We start from the raw sequence: 14,156 nt of genomic DNA on the forward strand, positions 1-14,156 counted from the left end.
TAACAGTTATGGAATCTAAAACGTGCCCCTTTTAAATTACATTCACTGGTTTCAAAATGAAACATTTTTTAGATGGCTTCATTGTCCTCCCTGAAAAAGAACATCATTGTCTAGAATTAACAATTACCAAAATTGATGTCACAATGAATTATGTGTGTATTTATAAACATTTTTTTGTTGCAAAGCATCAAAAGGGATTGTTGGCTGCTTTTATTTGGCATGAACAAATAAGGGGAGTTTAGAAATGTAACTGATGAAAAAATTTCAAATTACACATAAATCTGCAAACGTCTTTGTGCCCACTATTTCTATTCCATGGGAATACAAACTTTTGCATGATCAGTGATATTTTATTGAACATTAATTTTCCATCTACAACACAGCAAATATATGGCACAATTTCCTGTTTAATTAAAAACAGAACTGATCACAAACACTGTTTGTGATAAGAGTTCTACAGATTATATGTTTTGTCTAATATTTTTCTGTGACATCTAGAAAATTTTGGAATCTACGTGTGTTAGAAATGAAATCAAGATTATTAGGTGGAAAGTCTCTATGTAAAAAAGAAAAATTGAACTCTCCTTGTGATATAGCTCTGCTGATTGTAAGTAGGTGGTTTTATGATGTCAGTTTGTGGTTTCACTATTTTTTCTTAGTGCAAAAAAAAAAAGATGGTAGTTACCACATCAATTTGAGTTACAACTGATATATTTCTAAGGATCACGATGCATACATATTGCTAAAATTCATTCCTACAAATTATGTGCATTTAAAGGAAAACACAAAGCGTTCCTGGGTTGGGGGGAGATTCAGGTTTACACAAAGTGGTCTGCTTTGGAAAAAGCCGTAGCGGTATTGTGACTAATTAAGTATGGAAAATGTTTATGCTCTATGCCTCCTATTGGTGAATCCCCATGCTTTTCTCTGTTAAAGCCTCTAGAAAGTACAGCACCAAAACATCTGTTTAACCGGGTTTGTTCTACATCATTCAAGTTCATCTGACCACAGAATGCTTTTAACTAGGTATCTGTTTTGCAGAACACATGTTGGGAAATGCTAGCCTGTATTCCACTGAATCACAACACAACATTTTGTACTGACATGATGGTCAAAGGCTGAAATGGGTTTTTAAATTTGTTCTTTGCAATTAAAAAAATTGTTTATTTTTGAGAGAGAGAGAGAGATAAAGAGAGAGAGAGAGAGAAAGGGTAAGCAGGGCAGGGGCAGACAGAGAGGGAGACACAGAATCCTGAAGCAGGCTCCAGGCTCAGAGCTGTCAGCACAGACCCCAATGCAGGGCTCGAACCCACGAACTGCAAGATCATGACCTGAGCTGATGTTGGATGCTTAACAGACTGAGCCACCCACGTGCCCTTGATCTTTGCAACTTTTTAAGTTTGGAAATTTTGCAGCAAAATACATAAGGCTCTCTGAGTATCAAGAGGCTTGTTACCTATTACAGTGTGTGCAAACGGTTGTCTCCTTTTCTAAGCTGCTGTATATGCCTTTTCAGGAGAGCTATTGATTCAGTAGCAAATTTTTGACTATTTTTCCTTTAATTACATCCAAGTATAAAGGAAGTTAAGATTTCTTAGAAGTAGCTTAATCAATGAGGAGAGAATTAAATGTTTAATATTTCTAGGATTCAGTTGGTATACAACACATTTTTTATTTCATCATACCTAAATCAATTCAGTGTTAAATGTGCCTCTTTATATAATACAAAATGAACTTGTCTGGGGAAAATATGGATTATCTCAGACTTGGTTGCTCTAATGAGACACTTCATAAGTTCATACTAGGAAAGTATAAAACTTTGTTGTTTGCAAACAACCAAAATCAAACATTAAGTTTTCATTTGATGAAAAGGCAAATTTATTTAAAATAATTGAAAAGAACTGTCTTCAAATAGAGAGATACTCAGTTTCTTTGGAGTGAGTCACTTTACCCTGCAGTAATGCCCAAGGCCACTTAGGGTAAACTAGCCCCAAAACAGAAGTGCTTGCAAAGGCTTTGGGATAGAAATCGTCATTCGGCAGAACTAACATAGTAACTGTGCCAGGATGAAGTTTCTTTGTGAGTTTAAAGTGTTGCATGCACTGTTATAAACTATGAAATAGGATATTCCTATGTCAGTGAAATTTTGACTTGCTTACCTTTCTCTACATAGCTCCCATATCGATCCAATGTCTGTTTGCTGACTTACGTAGTTTGAAATCACTAAATATGTGAATGGTAAATACTCTGGCATCCCAAAGGCCTGGAGGAAAGGAAAAAGGAGAAGTAGGGGGCAAGACTGTTTGGGTCAAAACTGACCTCACTTTCACTTCCAGGATGGCAGAAAGGGGATTAGCAATGTCTCCTCTGGAGCCATCAGCAGGTAGTAGTGTCTTTTCCTGCTCCTTGATTAGACCTGCAGCTGTTGGGGCCACCTGGGTCTCCTGGAGGAACGGTGTTGGATCCCGGGGTGTGAGACAAGGAGGAAAGGAATCAGAGGGTTTCTGACCGATGTTTAAGTACAGCCGCTCAGTGCTGGTTCACTGATTGCCAACACACACTCGTATGTTTAGAATCATGATTTTTGACAGGAAATGGAAATGCAAGATATGACATATAAAATTGAAAGCAGTGGCATATATCAGAATCAATGTGAGGGAAAAGCATCTTCATAAACACAAATTCTTTTCTAAAGACTCTACCTTCCCCTACGACTTTTGACCCTAGCCTGACCTCTCTTTAAAATCTTGTTACCACGAACTGAAGCAATGAGGTTGCCCAACTCTTTCTTGACAGCTTCCTGCTAATAGTTTAGATTCTTAAATATTTCTGCATGTTTCTCTAGGTTGTTGCAGCCAGACCGGCCAGTCATCTTGAGGCCTGCAGTGTAATGCCACATTAAGTCTCCTTATGGCAATCAATCAATCAATCAATCAATATTAATGACAGGTGGTACTTATAAAATTGAACTATGTCTAATTTTGTCACCGCGTTTGGCAAAATTACATGTGAACATCTTCAAACAGTCTCCACCAAGAGCATGGTCAGTGACAGACATAAAACTACTTAAAAGAAGGAAAGTTGGGAGAATGCTAATTTATATCTACATTATCAGAGCTGGTGGTGAAGATGTTTTCCTAGAGGGTATTTTATCGAGAATCACACACGGCACAAAGAAAAGGCCAGTGTTTGTTTTTCAGTGAGGCCACATATATCTCATTTTTTAATGTATATCTTCAGGCAACGGGGGGACAGCTGGCTAGTGACCTCTTAGAGAAATACTGAGCAGAGTCTTTCATTTATCTAATAGAAGAGATAGTGTATTACTCAGGACTAAGGAAAATTTATCATCATGACAGGAAAAGATAAAGCATCTAATAACTGAGTGGTACCATATGTAGAATCTTTCAAAAATATTTAGCACTTCTTCCCTATATAGCAATTATCTCAGTTTTGTCTGCATCCACTCTTTTTGGTACCTTATTGTGGAAATCAACAATATACATTCAGCAACTTCCTGAACTTCTGCTAGCAAAGGCCTGATTGATGGTTCTAACAGGGAATTAGGTGTGTGCAGGCAGGAGCTGAAAGTTTATTTTCAAGTAGCATCAAGCTGGACACAAATCAGTCACATCAGAACCTGTTGATGTATGGACTCGAAGCCGTTCATGGATAATAGGATGCTTCCACATATCATTTTTATCTTACATCAGGAGACATTAAGTGATTCCAGTCATCTTTGAATACAACTGTGCAGGATGAGATATTTATCACTTTGTTTCAAAACAAAATTAACCTTTCAAAAATCTTTAAACTCTGTTAAATATAAATTTTCCCCGGTGCACATGTAGAAGAAAGAACATTTCTCAGGCACGTAAGTGTGAAAACAGTATCAGTTACAGTGTTCTCTAAACATCTTATAGGATACCACCTTCACTCATTCCTATCAGAAATAAATATTTCCTGAGTCTCTAGTGCTAGAACATCAGGACCAAGAAGCACCGGATAAAACTATTCAGACCTGTCTTTGGGGAGTTTTAAATGTCAGATTTGAGCGCTGAAACTCAAGTGACATTCTCGTTATCTAGGGAATTACCTCAGAGGCATATGAAGTAAGTTCTCAGTAGCAGAGTTTTGTTTTGCCAAAATGTAAGATGAAGAGTGAATACCGAGAGCAATACATAATATTGCCATGTGTGTTTGAGGGTGAAATGATATTTGATTAAAATGCCCCAAGTTTAGAAATATGCTTTCATAACATCACAAGCTTCTATTACTTAAAAGAGGCACAGGCAATTTTGTAGAGTTTAGTGGAAGTCATACACCAACAAAATTTATTTTCTCCTGTAAGATCATTGGCTAAGTAAAATTATGTAAGGGTCAGTTTGTGTGTGTGTGTGTGTCTGTGTGTGTGTGTGTGTGTGCTTCTTTCTTCCACCCCGCAGCTGTTCCTAGTGCAAGACTGCCTCTGAAAAGGAAATATGGACGTCTACCAAAAGCTGTGCTACATGCTGCCATTTGTTGATGTATCCCAGAGGATGTTGTGAAAGAGGCTTCTCAAGCCCTCAAATTCTTATTTTAGTAAATTCTTTCATCTGTTATATTTTTGCAGTTCAAAACAGAAGAGTTTGCTGTTGTCTAATCCAAGATGATGCATTACATTGAACTGGAGAAATCCACACAGTGACAGGGGTACAATGAAAGAACAGGCTTCCATTTAATAACTGAGTGATACCACATGTAGAATCCTGAATGTTTACAAAACTGTGTGGGTGGGTACATGGAATCAGGCTTTTCCCTAGATTTGGAGACCTGTTTACAGCTGCACTCAAGTAGAAAGGGAAATATCACTGGGCTTGATCAAAATCCCATTTGGGAAAGGATGACCAGCTTGGATGGGCTTTTAATCTTCAACTTAAAAATAGTGTTAACGTTAAGTTTGCTTTGCCTATTTCTTCACTGAAAGTTGGTTTAATTATCATGTTGCCATTTTGCAATTGACTTCAGCTTTACGCTCTTCGCGAACAAACATGCATTTTATTGTATTTTAACATAGTAAGGGATTTATGTTGAGATTTGAAGAATGTAATAGAAGAATTAGCCAAGTAAAACAACGATCAGGTTATCTTTGGAAAACATAAAATGGTTGTACAAATAATGTCTCCTAGGTGATGACTGGAGCATTTAACTTTAATCCTCCTTAGACCTAAAGCACATGTCTCCCTTTTAAAAAGGGTATGGAATTGGATATCTGGTTCATCCCCACCAACCATAGAAGGAGGGTCACATAAAATTGCTTGGAGAGGCTGTGTGACAGGACCTTCACAGCGGTTCAGGGTGTGTTTTCCAGTTCATGTTTTAAAATGAAAGAGTGTATGAAAAATGGTTAGAAATGTCCATGAATTTATAGCATACACTGTTCCACAATCAGTCAGTCCTCACACTGGTTTTATCCCAGACTTACAAGAACGTTGGGACCTCTACAGAAGAGATTCCAGTTTTCACAAGCAATTTATTTTATCATTTGACCATCGTGAAGTACATGATAGTCTTTAATCACTGCATATCCTTGAGACATAAGCTGAGGGACAATAGGGAATTATTTACCCATACTTTTATAAATATTGATAGCTTTAAACATTATTTTTAATGTCTTATTTAGCTTTGAGCTACCCACACTAAATCACGCTAGTCACTTCAGAATCTTTGTTTTTTAAAAAAGTCATTTCAATTAAAAGCCTAGCAAAGAATATTCTTTTTAATATAAAATTTAAAACGGTCCTTATAAAGTTAACATCTTCTTTGATAAAGGAGCCGTTGAAATCGACTTGGTCTGTAATCTCCTTGTATTCCTTCTCAGGATTCATGTAGATCTCTCTATAACCCTAGAGAAGTAAAGCGTACAGTAACGGTAGTTTTCTTTAAATACACTGCTGGAAACGAGACGTTAGTATTTTTTTTAATTTTGCATTTTTATATCTAAAATTAGCTTGGTCTGCAATGTCAGTGTTTGGCACTGTATTTTTCTTCTATTCGTGTTGATTAACATCATAGCCCTAATTTTTCAAATCTTCACTTGACTTCTTCTATATGCTGGTCTCAGAAAATGCCATGATATTAAACTAAGAGATCTAAATTGTGCTTTTTAAATGTACTTGTCTGCATTTACAGATTAATTTTGAAGTTAGTATCATTTACCTTCACTTAGAGCTCCACGTCTACTGTTCTGATATATATTCAGCCGTTGCATTTCTTGCACTTTTACATTATAGTGACCTTTCATAAATGTACCATGTGACATTAATTGAGATAATTGAGACCTCCTCTTTATATCATGACATCAGTTGAGACCTCCTCTTTATATCATAAAATCCTAACTTTATCTCAGTTTGCATGATATCACACAGGACATGAAAAAGAGATGACTAGCTTATCCTTCTGTGCTTTTTAAAAAAAAATGTTGAGATAAATTTCATTCCTGTGTGTGTGTTTAGTTTCCATTGCATTGACGAGCTCACGTACACTTAAGATATGTGAATTGGATAGCTGGTTTATATATATAAAGTACATTCTTTAAAAGAGAAGACAAACAGAAATGAGATCACAGCAGGGAATTACTAACTATTCGGATTATTTTCTTCTCTTCTGAAAAAGGAAACTTTTTCATACTTTAATACTTACCTCCTAAAAAAAATCGCAAACTTAGTAAAATGTTTTGTGCAAGGAACTCTCAAAGAGGCTTCCATTTTACTCCAGCGGGGTATAGAAGGTATTCTTGCTGTCCACCCCCAAAAAAATTATGATGGAAAGGGAATTAAACTAGGAACCAGAACACCTGATTATCAGCCTCTTATCTTTTACCATAAATGCTGTGAGAATTTGGGCAAGCTGCATTATAATCTCTGTGAATACTACTTCCATGTAAAGTCAGGGGGTTGAAATAGATATCTCTAAGGTCCACTCCATAGCAAGAATTCTATGATATTATGCTGATTAGAAACATAGTATTTAAGTGTTCCTTGATAGCTTAAAACTGGGAGTTTAACTTTCATCCCAGAAACACATTTGATGTTGAAATTAGCTGATTTATTTTGAAAGAGCTCAGCTTTGATCTAATACATAGATTCAGAACATCATGATGTGCTTTAAACAAAAGTTAAACATAAAGTGACAGTCTGAAGAGAGAATTACTGTTAGGTCCAGTTTTTTTAAAAGCAGCTTATATTGCAATTTTATTCTTAATTAGCCTGAAATTGAAATAAAATCCTTACAAAACATGGGTTTGTTTGTTTGTTTGCTTACTTGCTTTATTCCAAAGAGCCTTTACACAGAGTTTCAACTAATAGTTGTAATACAGTGTAAGTAAAACTTCAAACTTTAATTTATCACAAATATATGCTTTTTAATATTGATCACAACACATCATTAAACATTTTAAATGATTTAAAACTAAGTTTTAAATTTTGGTTTGCTTTAATTATGACTGGATAAAAACATAATCTAAAATAAATTTTCTTTAAAATTATGATGGAAATCATTAAAATGCAAGGTTCACTGATAAAAATTAGATTTATTTTAATTGTAGATTATATATTTTGTTAATCTGCATTGTGGTGATAAGCTTCCCATTAACATGTATTTTAAGTTACTTTTTCCTTTCCTTATATTTCTGTAGATGTTGTGTACAAATTATTTATATCTCATACCTAGCCTTAGTCAAATTTACAAAAAAAGGAGCATATCCTATAACTACTTAAAAGCATCGTTCTAAGGTTTAGAATTAAGAACAAAATTGCTTAAAGTCTTGGTTCCAAGGCCTAGGTCAGACACATTCAGTATAAGGTATAGCGAAGTTCAAAACAATGAGATGTTATAAGCAACTAATAAACTTAACAGGCAAACATGAAAAACAAAAAAATACAATTATTACCAGATTTTTTGAGTTTTACTTTGATTTAGATTACTGTATTTAAAGAGGAATTTGTTAAAAATATTTATTGAATGAACTGGTATGAGCATTTCTCTTTTATTTTTTTTTTCTTCTTTAACAACGTAGAGTATTTTAAGTAGTTGATGTGACAAAGTATATATGACTGATTTTCGGCCTCCAAGATGCTTAAGGTCCACTTGGAAACTCAATGTTTACAAAAAGAAAAAGGAGAAGTAGAAGAGGCAGAAAAAGCAGGAAGAGGAGGAGGGGAAGAGGAAGAAGATGAAGAAGAAGAAGAAGAAGAAGAAGAAGAAGAAGAAGAGGAAGAGGAGGAGGAGGAAGAAGAGGGGAAGAGGAAGAAAGAAGAGGAGGAGGAGGAGGGAAAGGTGGTGGGGAGGAGGAGGAGAGAGGGAGACAACGAACAATATTAATTAGTAGTTAATTACAAAAATATCTTTCTTCTTATACATCCAGGGAATTAAGATGAATGAAGACTAGACATTTCTGCTGGATTTTATAGGAAGTAAAAAAAAAAATCAAATTGGCCCTTGAGGCTAGAATATGCAAAAAAAAAATGAAAAGGGAACATAAGTATTACTCCTGTGGCAAAGAGCATAAATATGAATATGCAAATATCATGGTCAGATACAAATGAGTGAATCTTAGATCTTTTCTGTAAGTAAAAAAGTATAAATTTTTGAAATAATATATATTTAGGCTAAAAAATAGAGTTAGAACAATTTTCTTGACTACAGTTGTACATAATTTTAGTAGAAAGAAATGAAGTTGAAGAGAAACAAATTTACAAAGATGAATAAATTTAGTTTTATTTTCCCTACAGGAATGGTGAAACCTTTGACAAACTTTTTGGGAAAAGTGACTCGAGCAAAACGCATGCTTCAGGAGGTTTCTTCTAGCAGTAGTGTGTGCAGCGTGGATTGAAGGGGGCAAAAAGATATCTGAGGGGATTGTTAAAGTAGCCATATAAGAATGACTGGAAGGTGTTAATATCAATGGGAATGGAAAGGAAGGGAAAATGAAAGCAACATGAAGTGGAAGAATTTACTGAATGCAATAATTAAGTAGATTGGAAAAGAAGTGTCAGGAAGGATTGCAAGAATGCAAGTGTGAAAACTTGGGAAATGAAAGCTCATCTAGGAGAAAATAAAGTTGTTTGGGGGAGAGCCAAGTCTAGGAGAATTTTGATGTTTTTAACCAACAATGGGAGTTTGAGACAATGATCGCACATTCCATTGAAAACAACATTATTATAGGGCTGAACCAGAGGAGTTTGGTAAACTTAGAAATCATTTTACTGGAGTCTATAGTTGAAGTCATCAGAAGATATGAAACCTCCCAGGGAAAAAAAATAATGAAGAGCAGAGATAAAAAATATGAGTCATGCGGAACAATTTCCACAATCACTGAAGAAGAACTAAGGAAACAGAAGCAATACATAGAGAGTAAAGAATAGAAGTAGAACCTTCCAATGACTGTGAAATCAAGAAAATAATTTCAACGAGAAGATGTTCAAAGTGTCACATAGTTTGGAAAAAATAGGGGTAATGATAAAAGAATAGCTTTGCAATTTACATGAGAAGATCACTGGTTAATTTCAACTAAGGCACTTGGGAGAAGTCTGAAACAACATAATAGAATTAAGTCATGAAGTTATTACATGGAAGTATACCAAGAATGGGGTGTTTTTGAGAGTTGTGTGATAGAAGAGAAATTCATATGGGTCCCTCCTTAGCTTTCAGAGTAGAAACAGCACAGAACTAAAATAAATTTCTCATTATTTCAGAAAAACATTTGGTTCAGAAACAAACAGAAATAGACACTGAACAAAACAAAACAATTCAGAACAACACATTATCTATGCAACTCATTACCTAAGTTGGACTTATTGACATATCTAGGCTGTGTGATTATTTTTTGCACTGTAACCGCTCACTATGTAAGGTCATGACTTCCTGAAACTTAAAGAATAGGCAAGCAAAACAACTGATTTAAAAGTATGTTGTAATTTTCACTTAACAGCTAAGGAAGCGTACCCAAGGAAGAGAATACATCTAGGGAAAATATATATTGTTGGAGGGATTTGGAGGCTTCAGGAAGGAGCCTCTAAGCATCACGGAGGGGCAAACCTACTGGAATCAGAACCTTGCCAACACAGAAAGTGGTAAATAGTAAATTGAAGGTTTTCTGTCCTTTTTTACCCTGATATTTGATGAATATATAATTTAGGATCTTAGTTTTGTTTTCAAACCATACTAATGTTTCTAATCAAAATTCACTTGGGTGGTTATTTAAAATTAAACTTTTGAATGATGTATTATGAATTTTAACACTGTCACTTACCATTATTTAGGAACATGTATGTATATTTTTGTCTCGTTAAACAATATTAGTTTTTGTCTTCTCCAGCCAGAAGTTTCAAGGGAATGATAACAAATAAGAAAACAAGAGCCCAGGATAATTATTGTATGGTATATCGCAAAATAGTGGTGGTGAAAGTCACAAAGCGAATCAGTGACCGAACTATTTTATTAACTCCATTTTAGATACTAGACTAAACTTCATGCAATGTGAAAAAAAGTCATGAAAAATATTAAAGTGTGTAAATACAAAGGGGAATAAAATATATGTTGTAAATGAGTTAAAATCAAAAACATTTTAAATTATGATGAAAATTGTTATGGAATACATAATAAAAAATATGTAAGAGAATTCTGGATATGACAGATTTCCCATGCCAATTATCATTTTTCAAATCAGTTGAGGCCATTGATTCAAAATTACCCATGCAATTAACAATAAAGTACAAATATTTTATTTGTATATTAGTTTAAAATTATTTTCTTAATCAAGAGATTACAAATAAATTCACCTGCATGCTACATTATCTTATCATCTGAGAGAGCTGCTGAAAAATATTTACACAGCTTGGTATTTGGAAAAAATAAGTGAAAGTTACTTTCAATTGCACAAAAAAGAGATACTTTTCCACACGCTTACCACCTTATTGTGGTGATAAAAGCCCAATATTTAATTTTTGTTACCAAAATAGCAGAATAGAACTTTTCAGAATTTAATTCCAGGAAATATCCTTGTAAAATTTAAGTTGAGTTAACCTTATTTATCTGTTAGATCATTTTAATAGGAATAGTTCATTTCTTCCGCAATCTTTCTTTCCTTTTTCCATTTTTTTCTTTTACCTATTTGCCTGTACCTACAATAGTTGGATTCCATACAATTCTCACTCAGTTTCTGGTATCTTGAACAATGAATTATGGATCTTGAAGCTGATCTAAAGCAACAGACAGAATTGTAAAGTAGAGAGATAAGAGGTCTGATGATATAAAGCTGTTAACATATTCAAACTTATTACTGACTGTGATCCCTCTTCAGGAAGCAAGAACGAGGCACCTAAAGGTCATGATGTTGAGAGTAATTCAGGAAAGATATTAAAAGAGAAAAAAAAGATAAGACAAAAGCTTACGAAGTTATAGCAAGAAGATAAAATAATAATGAAGAATTATTCTAGGTTCTGTTATCCATCACAAATGCCGAAATAATATAACCTATGAAAGGCTGTTATCAACATATGCTAATGTGTAGACTGATGCTAATTAGACAAGTTTTACTCCACACATAAGTCTGGCTTTTGGAGTTATTGCTAGTCATAAACATAAGGGGTTACTGATTTAATGACATGCAGAATTTCCTGCTGAGCCAGGAAGAAAATAATGGTTTAGAGATTAAAGTGTAAAGTGTTAACCAGGAGATGTATTTGAAACAGCTAACAAATTTTTTTAGAGGAAGGACATGCTTAGCGTTAGTTTAAAGGTATAGAAAGCAACAATGCTATTTATAGCTCCATTTAATTATTTACTAAACAGGAGCTTTTTAACATTTTTCCAGGTGGAATAAATTGATCCTTTCTCTCTTTTTTGGTGAGATGATAACCACTCCCACAACGCAAGAATTAAAAAGGAAATCATCGGGTTACTCAACTCTTTCTCAAATTGATTCAGGTAGATGAGCAGATATTGTGTGTGTAAGTGTGTGTGTGTGTGTGTGTGCGCGCGCACGTGTATCAAACAGGAGGATTAAAAATAAAGCTATTTAATGGAAATGGAGAAAAATCTCAGTTTTCTTACTCTTCAAGACATAAATTGTTCATTTCACCCTTAGCCATAACTCTACTAAATTTCACCACAGGAACCCTACCACTGCATTCTTGACTTGCTCCTTTGAGACAGCATAAAAGGGAGACTTTACAACAGGATTGTAAAACATGAGGCCCTTTAGGTATTTTAAGTTACTATACATATGTACGTATTTTCAGTATAACTTTTTAGCTGAAAAAATGTATTTATTGGTTTTCTTTTTCCTTTACAACCAATATTTACCCCCTACTTAGAGAAGTAGATCAGAACAAATAAGAAATGAAAAGTCAAGTGCAGAGAAATTGTCTGATGTACACACAGTGATGATTGCTGTCTGTAAATTGTAACTGAAGCATTTCTCCTTAATGTAACACTGATAAAGTTAATATGCAAACTTACAGAACAGTCTGTAACTGTTTTATCTTCATACAATTTACAGTACATCCTCCATAAATGAAGCTTCATTTTATCTCTTGTGCAAAATTTTATAAATTATCTCAGGAAACTGAGGCTCAGAAAAATTTATCTAATTTATTTAAGGTCAGAAGGTTAATTAGTGTGAAAGATGAAACCAAATTGCTAGATCTTCTGGTTTATTCCTCTCTATTCTCCATTATATTATCCATGGAACATTGAATTTACAAATGAAATGAACAAAAGCAAAAACGCAGCCAGGTAAAAGAAAAAAAGATGTAATCTTCTTCCAAAAGAATAGAGAATGATGATATTCAGTCTAGATTGCATCTAGGTTGACCTTGAATTGTGTAACTCTCCATTTTTTTCCACTTGACATTAGCACTATTCCATGCTTGATGAGTCATTTATTTATTACTATATCCCGGGTGGCTAGAAATAGCATCTGGTGCATAGCAAATACTCAATAAATATTTACAGAATAAATAAATTGTATTTGGTATCTGAAAAATTCTAGTATTTTTGACTCACCGAGTGAATTAAAGCAAGCCTTGAAATTGAACAACCCATACTGACAAATTGTCTTTTAGCTAAACACGGTTTGGATCACTTTAGTGCTGTTCTATTACTGACACTCTTTGGGAGTCTATTACCGGGATATGTTAGAGGGTCAAACATCCCAGACAAACAGTAAATATCAAGTTGCAAAACTTGGGTTTTTTTTCTGGCTGCAATAAAAACACTTGTGTTAAAAATGGAACATATTTTGACTGACACAGAAAACATTTTACCGTTCTCTCACACTGCGCAACTATACGTAAACACTAAAGAATCCAACAATAGTTGGGTGGTATGTCATTTATTTTCTTTTAATCTATTGCTATCTGTTTCCATCGCAGATCTATTCACACTTTCCTTAGTATCTTGCAGCGTATAAACTGTACTTAATGCTAACGAGTATATCTTGATTTCATGTGCAGTTTGATAGATTCTTTGTTTCAACTATGCTTGTTATTTCGATTAGAATGCATATGTAATTGATGAAAGTAAAATTGGCTTCCTGAAAAAGTATTTCAGAAGTTTAAGTTTATGATAAAATGTGTGATGAGTTGGTTTTATTCCACCAATATTGAATAGAGATATAAATTTCCAATAGTCCTACTGCTTGGGACTCACACACATGCAACAGGATGTCTGACCATGGGGTGAATGGAAGGGCGGAGTGTGTGTTCTCACTTTCACTGGGGGAATATTTCTCCCACCAAGGCCCTTAGCACTCAGACTGCTTTTCCCTACAGGTTGGTGTCCATTAATCTTACCACCTCCTGCCCAGCTGAGTCAGCATTTCCAGATTTGGAACTTTGTCTCCACACCAAGCAAATGGCTCTTTAGTTGTCAGACCTTATCCAAGAGGAATAGCCAGCACAGTGGGAAATGTCCAGACCTTATACTTTTACAGTTCAAAAGACATTAAGTAACATTTTTTGTCAAAATAAGTAGACTTCTTTGAATATTTATTATGACCTAGATGACCTTGAAAGTGAGGAGTATTTATCCAACAAAATTAAAATTTTAATTCCTCAAAAAAGAAATGCAAAAAAGAAATACAATAAATGAAGATGTCCATGTATTATCTTCTT

This window comes from Herpailurus yagouaroundi, unplaced genomic scaffold (assembly GCF_014898765.1).
Source record: "Herpailurus yagouaroundi ecotype Mexico unplaced genomic scaffold, PumYag 162, whole genome shotgun sequence".
Taxonomy (NCBI): domain Eukaryota; kingdom Metazoa; phylum Chordata; class Mammalia; order Carnivora; family Felidae; genus Herpailurus; species Herpailurus yagouaroundi.